The sequence below is a fragment of the Hemitrygon akajei genome, chromosome 2, assembly GCF_048418815.1.
Source record: "Hemitrygon akajei chromosome 2, sHemAka1.3, whole genome shotgun sequence".
Classification (NCBI taxonomy): domain Eukaryota; kingdom Metazoa; phylum Chordata; class Chondrichthyes; order Myliobatiformes; family Dasyatidae; genus Hemitrygon; species Hemitrygon akajei.
In genome coordinates this window covers 187,734,822-187,748,738 of record NC_133125.1, presented here as the reverse complement: position 1 = coordinate 187,748,738, position 13,917 = coordinate 187,734,822, and positions in this window count along the sequence as shown.

Genomic DNA, 13,917 nt, shown 5'->3' with positions numbered 1-13,917 from the left:
ACCTAGTCCCGCTGACCTGCACTCAGCCTATAACCCTCCATTCCTTTCCTGTCCATATACCTATCCAACTTTTTTTAAATGACAATATCGAACCTGCCTCTACCACTTCGACTGGAAGCACATTCCATACAGCTACCACACTCTGAGTAAAGATGTTCCTACTCGTGTTACCCCTAAACTCTTGCCCCCTAACTCTCAAGTCTTGTCCTCTTGTCTGAATCTCTCCTACTCTCAATGGAAAAAGCCTATCCACGTCAACTCTATCTATCCCCCTCATAATTTTAAATACCTCTATCATGTCTCCCCTCAACCTTCTACGCTCCAGATGCCAGTCAATATTAGAAAAGTTAAAATCACCCATCAAAACAACCCTATTATAATTGCACCGTTCCATAATTTGCCTCTCTGTCTGCTCCTCGATGTCTCTGTTACAATTGTGGGGTTTATAAAAAACACCCTGTGGAGTTATTGCCCCCTTCCTGTTTCTGACTTTCATCCACAATGACTCAGTAGACAATCCCTCCATGACTTCTTCCTTTTCTGCAGCCGTGACACTATCCCTGATTAGCAATGCCACACTCCCACCTCCTTTTGCCTCCCTCTCTGTTCTTTTTGAAACATCTAAAGCCGAGCACACTCAGTAGACTTTCCTGCCCCTGAGACATCCAAGTCTCTGTAATGGCCACAACGTCATAGTTCCACATATTGATTCATGCTCTAAATTCATCTGTCTTGTTTATGATACTCCTTGCATTAAATTAGACATATCTCAATCCATCTGGCTGAGCATATCTTTGCTCTATCTTCTGTCTCTCCTTCCTCACAGACTCCCTACAGACTGTCTCTACTTGTGTGCTAACCGTCCCATCCTCTGCCTCTTCACTTCAGTTCCCAAACCTCTGCGAATCTACGTTTGTAGTTTAAACCCCCACTAATGGCATTAGCAAACCTCCCTCGCAGGATATTGGTTCCCGTCCAGTTCATGTGCAACCTGTCCCACTTGTACAGGTCACCCCTTCCCCAGAAATGGTTCCAATGATCCAAGAACTTGAAATCCTGCCCCCTGCATCATCTCCTCAGCCAGTCATTCGTCTGCGCTATCTTCTTGTTCTAGCTCGGCGCACCGGGAGTAATCACCTTGGAAGTCCTGCTCTGCAGCATCCTTTCTAATTCCCTAAACTAAATGCACAGGACCTCTACCCCTCTCCTGCCTATGCCTTCAGTAGCTATATTACTATGACCTCTGGCTTCTCACCCCCTCTTCCAAGAATAATCTGCAGCCGCTCAGAGACATGCTCGACCCCAGCACCCGGGAGGCAACACACTATCCTGGTGTCTCTTTCTCTGCTGCAGAATCTCCTATCAGTCCCCCGAACTATCGAGTCCCCATGACTATTGCTCCATCTGACTTCACCCTGCACTCCTGAGTCTCAAAGCTGACCACTGTGCTATTGGTCTGGCTGCTGCTGCCACACCCAGATAGGTTCCCCCTCAGCAGTATCCAAAGGGGTAGACCTGTCGCTGAGGGGAATGGCCACAGGGGGACCCTGCACTGACTTCCTTCTCCCTTTACCTCTCTCCGTGTTCACCCATCTACTCCCTGAATTTTGTACTCTGGGTGTAACCACCTGCTCAAAAGTCTTATCTATCAATTGTTCTGCCTCCCGGATGTTCCTTCATTCATCTAACTCCAGCTCCAGCTCCTTAATGTGGTCTTTCAGGAGCTGGAGGTGGCTGCACTTCCTGCAAGTGTAGTCATCAGGGAGACAATCAGGTGCCATGGATTCCCACATCCCACAGGGGGTACATTCCACTCTGCCATCCACCCTGCAGTGTACTACGGGCAACCAAGACCAAATCAGCAATAACCAAAGGAAAATTCTGCCCTACTTACCTGTTTCTTTGGCCTCAGCCTCTTCTCATCGAAGCCTTTTGAGTCAAAGTATCTAAGTTCCCACTCTGACACGAGTCCCCAATCCAACGATGGCCGCTCTGCTAGACCCTCTCTCTCTTTTATGGTTGGAGATAAGAAAAATTCCAATGCAAGGAGAGATAGCTCACTGTGTTTGGTGGTGCTCACCCTTTCCACTGGAGAGGGAGTGTTCAATTTTTTTCAGAAGCCCAGCTTTATTCAGAAGCTCCCAGCCCCTCTCCCAATCACAACCTCGCAAATGATCCGCCACTGTCGACCGCTTCAACACAGAAGGGAAATTTTTGATTCTTTGCAGCTTGTTGTGCACGAACAGAAGAGATTCTGCAGATACTGGAAATCCCGAGTAACACTCACAAAATGCTGGAGGAAATCAACAGGTCAGGTAGCATCTACGGAGACAAATAAAGAGTCGACTTTTCAGTCCAAGACCCTTCATCTGGATTCTAGATTCTTTATTCCTCTCCATAGATGCTGCCTGATCTTGTTATGCATGCAGAGGTTGGTTGTCATGTATGTGTCTAAATATCTTTTAACTAGAACACACAACATTGAATGTACATATCAGCCAGTGATGAGGTGCTGACCTTTTAACCTGCTCCAAGATCAACATAACTCTTCCCTCCCACATAGCTCTCCATTTCTCTCTCAACCACGTGCTTGTCTGAGTGTCTTAAGTGCCCCGAATGTATCCGCCTCTACCACCACCATTGCAGAGTGTTCCGTGCACTCACCAACCTCTGTGTAAAAATCTACATCTGACATCTCCACTAGACTTTCTGCCAATCTCCTTAAAATGATGCCGCCTGGTATTAGCCATTGCTGCCCTGGGAAATACTTCCAATGGCTTCTGCTGACCACCCTCTGTGTGAAAAATTTATCCCTCAGATTCCTGTTAGATCTTTCCCCTCCCACTTTATACCGATTATTTCTTCAGTCCCCAGTCCTGGGGAAAAAGAGGTCTGGTCAATTAATCCAGATACAAGCCTTCATACATAATCACAGCTGACTCTGGATGTAACTTCAAATGTCATGTAAATGTAGCCTTAAAGTAAATATTTGCAAATTTAGGTCAATTGGTTTCATTGGAGGGCAAGATTATGAATGGGAAGGCAATGGGATAGAATCACAGTCACGTGTTACCAGACTAAACCCACACAAGAAGCTGTAATGATTAACTAGAATGACAAGTTATTAGGTGAGGCAGAAGACAAGAGAAGAATAGATCAGCACTATGCGTGGGGGTGGGGGAGACTGGTGAGTCATATCGCTTCTGAAAGAGACTACTGACGAACAAGGAAGCCCAGCTGAGAGCAAAAGCTATAAACAGAACCTATGGCAGGTCGCCCCCGGAGGGGAGATTACAAACTACAGGAACATCTCTGCAGCGGAGCGATAGAGGCTCGGCTCCAATTCTAGGCGCTGCACTTCAGGAAGACAGGATTTCCCAGCGTGGGTCAAGAATTAGAATCAGAATTAGGTTTATTATCACTGACATATGTTGTGAAATTTGTTGTGCGTGGCAGGACAGTGCAGTAACTAACTTTACTGTCTGTTACAATAAGAAAATAAACACGTGGTGCACAATAGTGAGGGATTGTTGATGGTCCATTCAGAAATCTGATGACGCATTGACAGATCCAAACCAGACAGTGATGCAACGATTTTGAACGCTGTCTACGGTACAACTGTAGAAGTTGGCTTGAGACCGCCTCTGTCTGTCGATAGAGTAGCAGTAATTTTGTGCTGCTCTTAGCTTTCTCTCGCCCCACACCCAGTTAAAATTTTGAATTTAAAACTTTTAGTTGCTGATTCTTGAAGGGGAGTAATATGTCTATGTCTAGGAGAAGTGGGAAGAATCTGCATGAACCTACTGACAAAGGTAATGAAAAAGGAAAGATGCCGAAGGAAAGATCTGATGAAAGAAATGCCATCATGGGCTGAAGATATCGTTTGGACACTGAATTCAATTCAAGATCAGAATAGGGCAATTAAAGATCAACTGGAAAAGAATAATAATGAAATGAAGTTATTTCCGGGAAAACTTAAAGATGTGGAAACTCAAATTACTAAACATGAAGAGGAATTGAAGTTAACTAAGCAAAAATTGTCTGAAATTACAACCCGTTTGGAAAAATATTAAAATAAGATTATGGACCTGGAAACTAGGTCTCGCCGAAACGATATACTAATTGTTGGATTGCAGGATTGAAAATTGTTGGATTTTCAAGCTGAAAATGGAGATTTAACGGTTTACTTTGGTAAGCTCTTTCATACTCTATTTCCGACTATTTTATCACAGCCCCCTGCTATTGAAAGAGCACCTAGAGCGTTTACTTCGAAATTTAAGGATTCAGGCAGACCAAGATCTATTCTAGTTTGTTTTCATCACTTTAAAATTAAAGGTCAAATAATGCGACAGGCAAGAAAACGGAGAGTTTTCGGATTCAATGAGTCTGAGCTCCGTTTTTATGAAGAATATCCGAAAGAAGTAATGGAACAAAGATCATGAAACAAGCATACGATAAGAAACTATTTCCCTCTTTGAGTTACCCAAAAAGAATGAAAGTTTTTCCTCCTAATTCTTCTCCATGCATTTTCTTTAACCCAAAAGCCGCACTGGATTTTGTTCAGGCTATACCTGTCACTGTCACTGATGTTACTACCGAATGAACTATCTGAAAAGCTGTTTGATTATCTGTATATTATTCACATTTCGAAAAGAAGATATATGAAGGCTATTTGGATATTTCATTGAGAGATTAATAAAAGAAGATAAGAAAACCTGCTCATTATTGCATCCTATTGGATTTTATTTTTGGAAAGAAGATTTACAGTTTAAGTTTGTTTAAATGGCTAATTAGATACTTGACTGAGAAAAGAGGATAAAAGGATTTGTTCCTTTTATCTAATATTTGGTTTAATGTTTCTTTTTGTTGTTTCTTAATTTACTAATTGATAGTTTTTTCCTACTAATAGGGTTTCTTTTTATATATACATCCGGGAGGGTTTAGTTACTTATGATAATACTAATTAATATTTTTGTAAATTTAGTTTGGTTAAATATATGTACAATGTCCTGTGTATGTTACTAAAAAGGGCTTCTTTGGTTTGTTACGAGTAGGAATGCTTCTTTGTCTGTTAAAAGTTTCTCTCGCCATTGTTTCACTTTAGAATGGCTGATATGGTAATTGTATTCACTTGTTAATCAATGGGGAATGTTATTGTGTTTTGTGAGGCTGGGACCTTGGGGGAGGGGTTGCGCGGGCTTGAGGAGTCCGGAGGGAGACGCCGAGGAAGCAGGACGTGCGCTCGGGAGACCACCGGGGAGTCCGAAGTGGGAGTTTCGGGAGGACGACCACCTAGGAGTCGAATGGTTCGCTGGATGAGCTCCACCGATGTGCACTAAACTGACTGAACTTTGATAAGTTGGCGCCTTTTGTTTTTTTCTTGTATATATATATTGTACTGCCTAATACTCTTTTAATTTTAGTAAACTCTTTAAAGTGTATGTCATACCGGTATTTGTTGTGAGTTTGATACTGCCGGCGGGGGCGCGAGGCATAAACTCGATTCTCACAGCACCTGCGTGAACGGGAAGTGGGGTGGTGAGTGGCTGGATTTCTTTTTCCCCTAGACATATACCAGCCTGTTGGGTAAGTGTTACATATACTATTAACCTCCTTTTTTATTAAAGTTATTAATTCTTTTTTGCGTTTATTTAAAGAAGGCAGATTGATGTCTTTTGAACAATTAGTCGATAAATATTCTCTCTCATATTCACACTTTTTACAATCGCTTGAAGTTAGACTTTTTTTACAAAAGTATTTAAGTAATTTTCCTTGTATATTGGAGGCTGACTTGTTAGATACTATTATGAATATGAACCCTTTGATGAAAAGTTCTATTGGAAGAATTTATAATTTATTATTACAATGGGATAAGCGTCCTTTACTTAAGATTAAACAGGATAGGGAGAAAGAACTCAATTTGACTTTTATATGGGAGGATTAGACACGGATTCTGAAGTTGGTTAACTCTTCTTCGATCTGTGCTCGTCATTCACTGATTCAATTTAAAATTGTACATTGTTACCATTTGATGAAGGCGTGACTTCCCAAAATATTTCCCAATTTTGACAAGTATTGTGATAGATGTAAAACTGAGATAGCTACACTGACACATATGTTCTGGTCATGTTCTATATTAAAACAGTTTTGGAAGTCAGTTTTTTTTGACAATTTCTAAAGCACTACGAATCAAATTACAACTTAATAAATTGAGTGTGCTTTTTGGAATAATTCCTCAAAATATCCATGGTATTTCTGTGTCTGACCAACATGTTATTGCGTTTGTTACATTGATAGCTAGGAAGGCCATCTTGTTGAAATGGAAAGATATACCAGCTCCTACTTTGTCACAATGGTTCTCTCAAGTGATGCTGTGCCTTAGCGTGGAGAAAATTAGAAGTCGAACCTTTGAACCTTTATCTGATTTTGAGAGATGAGGTTCATTTGCTCTTTATTATCATTTCAGTTAACTGATAGATCTCCTCCACGGTCTAAGTTTAAATCTTTTTTTTGATATATCTTTCTTTCTTGTTGGCAGTTTAATGTTTACTTTTTTAAGCTTTCTGTATGACGCATGGCCCCAGGGTTGTACCCCCAATCGGTTTCTTCTTTTTTTCTCACTTTTCTTGCTTAGTAGGGCTTTTTTTATTCACAAAAAATTTCGATTTTTAAGATAATTTCTTTTTTTTGAGGGATTGTAAGTGTTGTTACTTCGATGTACCTGTGTTATTTTTGAATAATAATAATAAAAATAAAGATTTGAAAAGAAAAGAAAGAAGTTGGCTTGAGTGAGGGATTTTGATTGTATATAAAGATAAGGGGGAGAAGGGGACAGAAGGGAAGAGAGGTGCCCTACAAGCGAAGAAAGATCAAATGAAGTTGTACCGAATTTATTGTCGTGTGTACAAGGCACCATTACAGTCTGGAGACACGAGAGACTGCAGATGCAGGAATACAGAGCAACACACAAAATGCTGGAGGAAAGTCTGAGGGTCAGGCAGTATCTGTGGAGGGAAACAGACAGTCCAGTTCTGTTCAGAGGAAGGGTCTCGGGGGGATATGTCGACGCTCCATCTCCCTCCATAGATGCTGCCTGATCACTGCCCAGTCAGAACGCAGACACCTTTCCCCACCTCCTTCCCACCATCCCTCTCCAGCAGCTCAGGTGTTGCAATGAAAATCTTACCTTCAGCAGCATCACAGGAACAGACAATGGCAGAAAACTTAAATCATACAAGGCAGTGAAGAAAGTGCACTAGGACGGGTGAGGGGAGAGTGAACGGAGGAGTTCCATATCATGAGCGGTTTAACAGAGGATAGTTTCCAATAGAAGATCAGGCAGTAAACAGTTTAATGGGGGGGATGATGCTGGAAGCAAAACAAATGGTTTCTGTGTCTGTAATTCTCGATCAGATGGAACTCTGTCAAAGGGATCTGATCAGGTAACTCTTGTAGGGCTGTGGGTAAACCAAAGGGTGGTGTGGGAGAGGCTGGTGACTGTAACAGTAATCAGTATCTTCCCGATTGGGTGGGAGAGAAGGTTGGTTCTCAGCACACTCCCGGACAGTATTCCTGTCTCAGTTGGAAATGCTCGGTGTCACACTGCAGTTAGCGGGATCTTCTTCAGCAGCAAAAATTAAATTGCTGGGAGAACTCAGTGGGTCAGGCAGTATCAGTGGAGACAAGGAGGTGGCCAAGATCATGATTCGGGAAGAAATTAGGCTGCATTGCTGGATTCCAGCATCAAAGTACATTTCTCATCAAAGTATGTTGCAGTGTACGACCCTGGGGTCCAACTTCCCGCAGGCAGCCAGGAAACTAAACAACAACATGAAACATGTTCAAAGAAAACAAACAACCAAAGTGCGAAACAAAGAAGTTGTGGAAACAGCAAAAAAAAGATCAAATAACTCACTGAATTTTAAACATCAAACCACAGAGTCCTTCAAACGGTCCAGGAATGTTCAGTGTGGCTCAATTTAGCACACTGCCATCATTGACTGCAGGCCACAGAGACAGTCCACATCAAAGTGCCCTTGTGAAAATCTTAACCCTGACATCCCCTCGGTACCCATTTAGATAGATAGATAGATACTTTATTCATCCCCATGGGGAAATTCAACTTTTTTCCAATGTCCCATACACTTGTTGTAGAAAAACTAATTACATACAATACTTAACTCAGTAAAAAATATGATATGCATCTAAATCACTATCTCAAAAAGCATTAATAATAGCTTTTAAAAAGTTCTTAAGTCCTGGCGGTTGAGTTGTAAAGCCTAATGGCATTGGGGAGTATTGACCTCTTCATCCTGTCTGAGGAGCATTGCATCGATAATAACCTGTCGCTGAAACTGCTTCTCTGTCTCTGGATGGTGCTATGTAGAGGATGTTCAGAGTTTTCCATAATTGACCGTAGCCTACTCAGCGCCCTTCGCTCAGCTACCGATGTTAAACTCTCCAGTACTTTGCCCACGACAGAGCCCGCCTTCCTTACCAGCTTATTAAGACGTGAGGCGTCCCTCTTCTTAATGCTTCCTCCCCAACACGCCACCACAAAGAAGAGGGCGCTCTCCACAACTGACCTATAGAACATCTTCAGTATCTCACTACAGACATTGAATGATGCCAACCTTCTAAGGAAGTACAGTCGACTCTGTGCCTTCCTGCACAAGGCATCTGTGTTGGCAGTCCAGTCTAGCTTCTCGTCTAACTGTACTCCCAGATACTTGTAGGTCTTAACCTGCTCCACACATTCTCCATTAATGATCACTGGCTCCATATGAGGCCTAGATCTCCTAAAGTCCACCACCATCTCCTTGGTCTTGGTGATATTGAGACGCAGGTAGTTTGAGTTGCACCATATCACAAAGTCCTGTATCACTTTCCTATACTCCTCCTCCTGTCCATTCCTGACACACCCCACTATGGCCGTGTCATCAGCGAACTTCTGCACATGGCAGGACTCCGAGTTATATTGGAAGTCTGATGTGTACAGGGTGAACTGGACCGGAGAGAGTACGGTTCCCTGCGGCGCTCCTGTGCTGCTGACCACCGTGTCAGACCTACAGTCTCCCAACCGCACATACTGAGGTCTATCTGTCAAGTAGTCCACTATCCAATCCACCATGTGAGAGTCTACTCCCATCTCCATAAGTTTGTGCCTTAAGATCTTGGGCTGGATGGTGTTAAAGGCACTAGAGAAGTCAAGGAATGTAATCCTCACAGCACAACTGACCCCATCTAGGTGAGAGAGTGATTTGTGCAGCAAATACGTGATAGCATCCTCCACTCCCACCTTCTCCTTATACGCAAACTGAAGAGGATCCTGGGCGTGCCTGGTTTGTGGCCTCAGATTCTGTATTATCAGCCGCTCCATGGTCTTCATCACGTGCGACGTCAAGGCAACAGGTCTGAAGTCATTCAACTCCTTTGGTTGTGGTTTCTTCGGTACTGGGACAATACAGGATGTTTTCCACTGTCTGGGTACTCTTCTCTGCTCCAGGCTCATGTTGAAGATGCGCTGTAGTGGTTCTCCCAGCTCAGTCGCACAGGCCCTCAGTAATCGTGGGGAAACTCCATCCGGTCCAGCCGCCTTGCTGGTACAGATCTTCCTCAATTGACCTTCCACCTGTGCAGCCGTAATCCTGGGCGTGGGCAAGGTCTCCTGTGAGTGTCTATTTTCCTGTGAGGGAAGTAAGCCTGGTGTGGAGTTCTGCGGTGAGGATGAGATTGAGCTGTCGAACCTGTTGAAGAAGTTGTTCAGCTGGTTCGCTTTCTCCACATCTCCACTATTTCCAAGCACCTTAAAACTGTGCCCTCTTTTGTTAGCCATTTCAGCCCTGGGAAAAAGTCTCTGGCTCTCCCCACGATCAATGCCCCTCATTGTGCCCACAGCAGCTAGAAAGAGAGAGAGAGAGACCAGCCAAACGCAGGTAGATGGCGCTGAACACCCACTCACCTTCCACTCTTGTCCTGGACGATTTCAATCTTGCTTGAGGCTTTTATTGGCGACATCAGCAAATAATGGAGCTAAACATGGGTTCGGGCTCCGTCATTCAGCCACAGACTCCATTCTCAACCTTGCTCTCAACACTTGGATTCAGGGCATTAACAACATTGAAAAAGAGAAAGAATTTTTTTTAAAAACATAGCTCTGTTTATCACGTGTACATGACATGTGGAAACATTCAGTGAAAGGCGTTGTTTTGTATCAATGACCAACACAGTGTTACGGTAGGTCTCTGGCATTAATGAATATAGAATTGAGTCAGTTTTTTTTATAAACAAGCATAAACATTTATTAAACTCTGCTCAATAAAAATGAAAAATAAACAAACGACTAACTTAACCGGAAGTTAACAGCTATTTGGCACTTTAACAAACAGACAACTGGAACAGTTCTTAAAGCGGTAAATTCGAATACAGTCTTAAAGTGGTAAATTAGAAATGACAAAGAGTTTTATTCAGTCAGTTAGGAGAGACTTTCCTGAAGTAAAGAATTCCTCAAAGTAACGACGATCTGCCGATCCCAGTCGAAAGACGCCTTGTCCGAAGGATTCACAACGGAGGAAATAAAACAGAACTGACCTTTTTATTCTGGATGGTGAACACTGCACAAAACCTTCCTGCTCTTGCAGGGGTTATCTCAGATGCCGGCCACTATTCTCGAACGAAGACTCAATAAGTTCGATCCTTAACAAAGCCGCCGGCGACACCAACTTTACTCAATTCTTCAGGCTCCCGTCTACAGTAAAGTCTTCACTCTCTGACTAGACGTTAAAAATAGAATGGACCAAAAACCTGGCAGCGTTTGGCGAAAGGGCCGGCAAAAATCTCAGCACTTTAAAATAGGAAGTAATACTCCATTCTAAAACAAAACTGCGTCATGAAACAAATACGCAGCATGACAGAGTAACTGACCAACACCAAACTCCCTGTGTCACAGCAGGGCTTTCCCGTTTTAAACCTGTAGGCACAGGCCATCACATGACCTCACACCGGTGGGAAAATTACATCATATGACCTCACACTGGCAGGAAAATTACGTCACAGAACAATTACATCGTGCTCACAAGATACTCAATTACATCATGGTCATAAGACAGTCACAAGATACCCACGGCGTACGTAACACACAGTCTGTCCAAGGATTGTGCTGGGATCAGCCTGCATGTGTTGCCACACTTCCAGCTCCAAAATATCATGTCCCCGTCTCTCTCACCTTCACCGTATCTCTCCGGGTAGTTCCAACCTGAGCATCGATTTCTCTAATGGTGCACTCTCCTTTACTATCACATTCCTTCTTCTGTATCCCCTGTCAGGAGGAAATTTGGCTGCACTCCCATTTCTTTTTGAATCAGATGCTTGAAGAACCAAAACAAAAGTGAAAATACTTGAAATCTGCAGCAGGACAGGCAGCGTTTGAATCAATTCCAGGAGAGATCATCGATGTGGAACGCAAACCGTTCCTCTCTCCACCGATCCTGACTGACCTGTTGTGTTTCTCATGCATCTCCTGGGTATAAACTGGGTCAAAAACTGAGCAGGCATTTATAGAATAGGCAGTTAGAGCAGAGCACCCTGTGACTATTCCTCTCAAAAACAAGTATACCGCTTTTGTGGGGGATGACCTCCTGGGAGAATGCTACAGCGACCGGGTTACAGACACTGGTCATGGGTCCGTGGTGCAGAAGGGAAAGAGAGAGAAGAAGGGAGCGGTAGTGATAGGGGACTCAGAAGGGAGGGGAAGAGACAGGAGATTCTGTGGATGTGAACGGGACACCCAGATGGTATGTTGCCTTCCAGGTACCAGGGTCAGGGATGTCACAGATTGTGTCCACAACATTTTGGAGAGGGAGGGGGTGCAGCCAGATGTCTTGGTACATGTTGGTACCAATGACTTAGGGAGGAAAAGCAATGAGGTCCTGAAAAGAGAATTTAGAGAGCTAGGTAGAAAGCTGAGAAGCAGGACTTCCCGGGTAGTAATTTCTGGATTGTTGCCTGTGCCACACACCCGTGAGGGTAGAAACAAGATGATTTGGCAGATAAATGTGTGGCTGAGAAACTGGTGCATGGCGCAGGTCTTCAGGTTCTTGGATCATTGGGATCGCTTCTGGGTGAGGTATGACCTGTTCAAAAGTGACAGGTTACACCTGATCCTGAGGGGGACCAACATTCTCGCAGGCAGGTTTGTTAGAGCTGCTGGGGAAAGTTTAAACTAATTTGGCAGGGGGGTAGGAACCAGAGTGAAGGGATTCAGGATAGGACGGATGGTAAAAAAGTAAAGATAGCATACAGTCAGACTGTCAGGAAGGTCAGGCAGGTGATGGGACTTAGTTGTAGCCAACGGGTGAAGTATCAGATCATTAGGGATGCAGAATCAAAAAGGATAACAAATACGGAACTCAAGGTGTTGTATCTAAATGCACGTAGTGTAAGAAATAAAGTGGATGATGTTGCAGTATTACAGATTGCCAGGTATGATGTTGTGGCCATCACTGAATCGTGGTTGAAGGATGGTTGTAGTTGGCAGCTGAATATCCAAGGTTACAATTTATATCAGAGAAATAGGAACATATGCAGATGGTGTGGTGTGGCTCTTCTGGTAAATAATGGCATCAAATCAGTAGAAAGATGTGACATAGGATCGGAAGATGAATCCTTGTGGGTTGAGTTAAGAAACTGCAAGGGTGAAAGGATGTTGATGGCAGTTATATGCAGACCTCCCAACAGTGGCTGGGAGGTGGACCACAGATTACAACAGGAAATAGAAAAGGAGAGTCAAAAGGATAATGTCACGGTAGTCATGGGATATTTTAACATGCAGGTTGATTGGGAAAATCAGGTTGGTAATGGATCTCAAGAGAGTGAGTTTGTTGAATGCCTGAGAGTAGCTTTTGAGAGCAGTTTGTCATTGAGCCTGCGAGGGGATCAGCTATACTGGATTGGCTGTCATGTAATGAACTGGAGGCGATCAGGGTGCTGAAGGTACAAGAACGCTTAGGAATCAATGATCACAATATTACTGAGTTCAACATGAAAGTGAAGTCTGACGTAGCCGTATTTCAGTGGAGTAAGGGAAATTACAGTGGTATGAGAGAGGAGTTGGCCAAAGTAAATTGGAAGGAGCTGCTGGCAGGGATGTCAGCAGAGCAGCAATGGTGTGTGTTTCTGGGGAAATGAGGAAGGTGCAGGTCGTGAGTATTCCAAAAATGAAGAAATACTCAAATAGTAAAACAGTACAACCATGGCTGACAAGGGAAGTCAAAGCCATTGTAAAAGCAAAAGAAAGGGCACACAAGAAAGCAAAAATTAGTGGGAAGATGGAGGATCGGTAAGTTTTTAAAAACCTACTGAGAGCAAGTAAAAAAATCATTAGAAGGGAAAAGATGAAATATGAAAGCAAGCTAGAAAATAGTATCAAAATAGATATTAAATGTTTTTTCAAGTATGTTAAAAATAGAAGAGAGATGAGAGTGGATATAGGACCACTAGAAAGTGAGGCAGGAGAAATACTAATGGGGGACAAGGAGATGGCTGATGAAGTAAATGACTATTTTGCATCAGTCTTCACTGTAGAAGACACTAGCAGTATGCCTGATGTAGTGTGTGAAGGAAGAGAATTGGGTGCAGTTTCTGCTACAAGAGAGAAGGTGCTCAAAAAAGCTGAAAGACCTGAGGGTGCATAAGTCACCCAGATGATGAGCTGCACCCTTGGGTTCTGAAAGAGGTCACATTACAGATTGTGGTGGCATTAAAAATGACCTCTCAGAAATCATTGGTGCCAGAGGACTGGAAAATTGCCAATGTCACTCCTCTCTTTAAGAAAGGAGGAAGGTAGCAGAAAGGAAATTATAGACCTGTTAGCCTGACCTCAGTGGTTGGGAAGATGTTTGAGTCAATTGTTAAGTACGC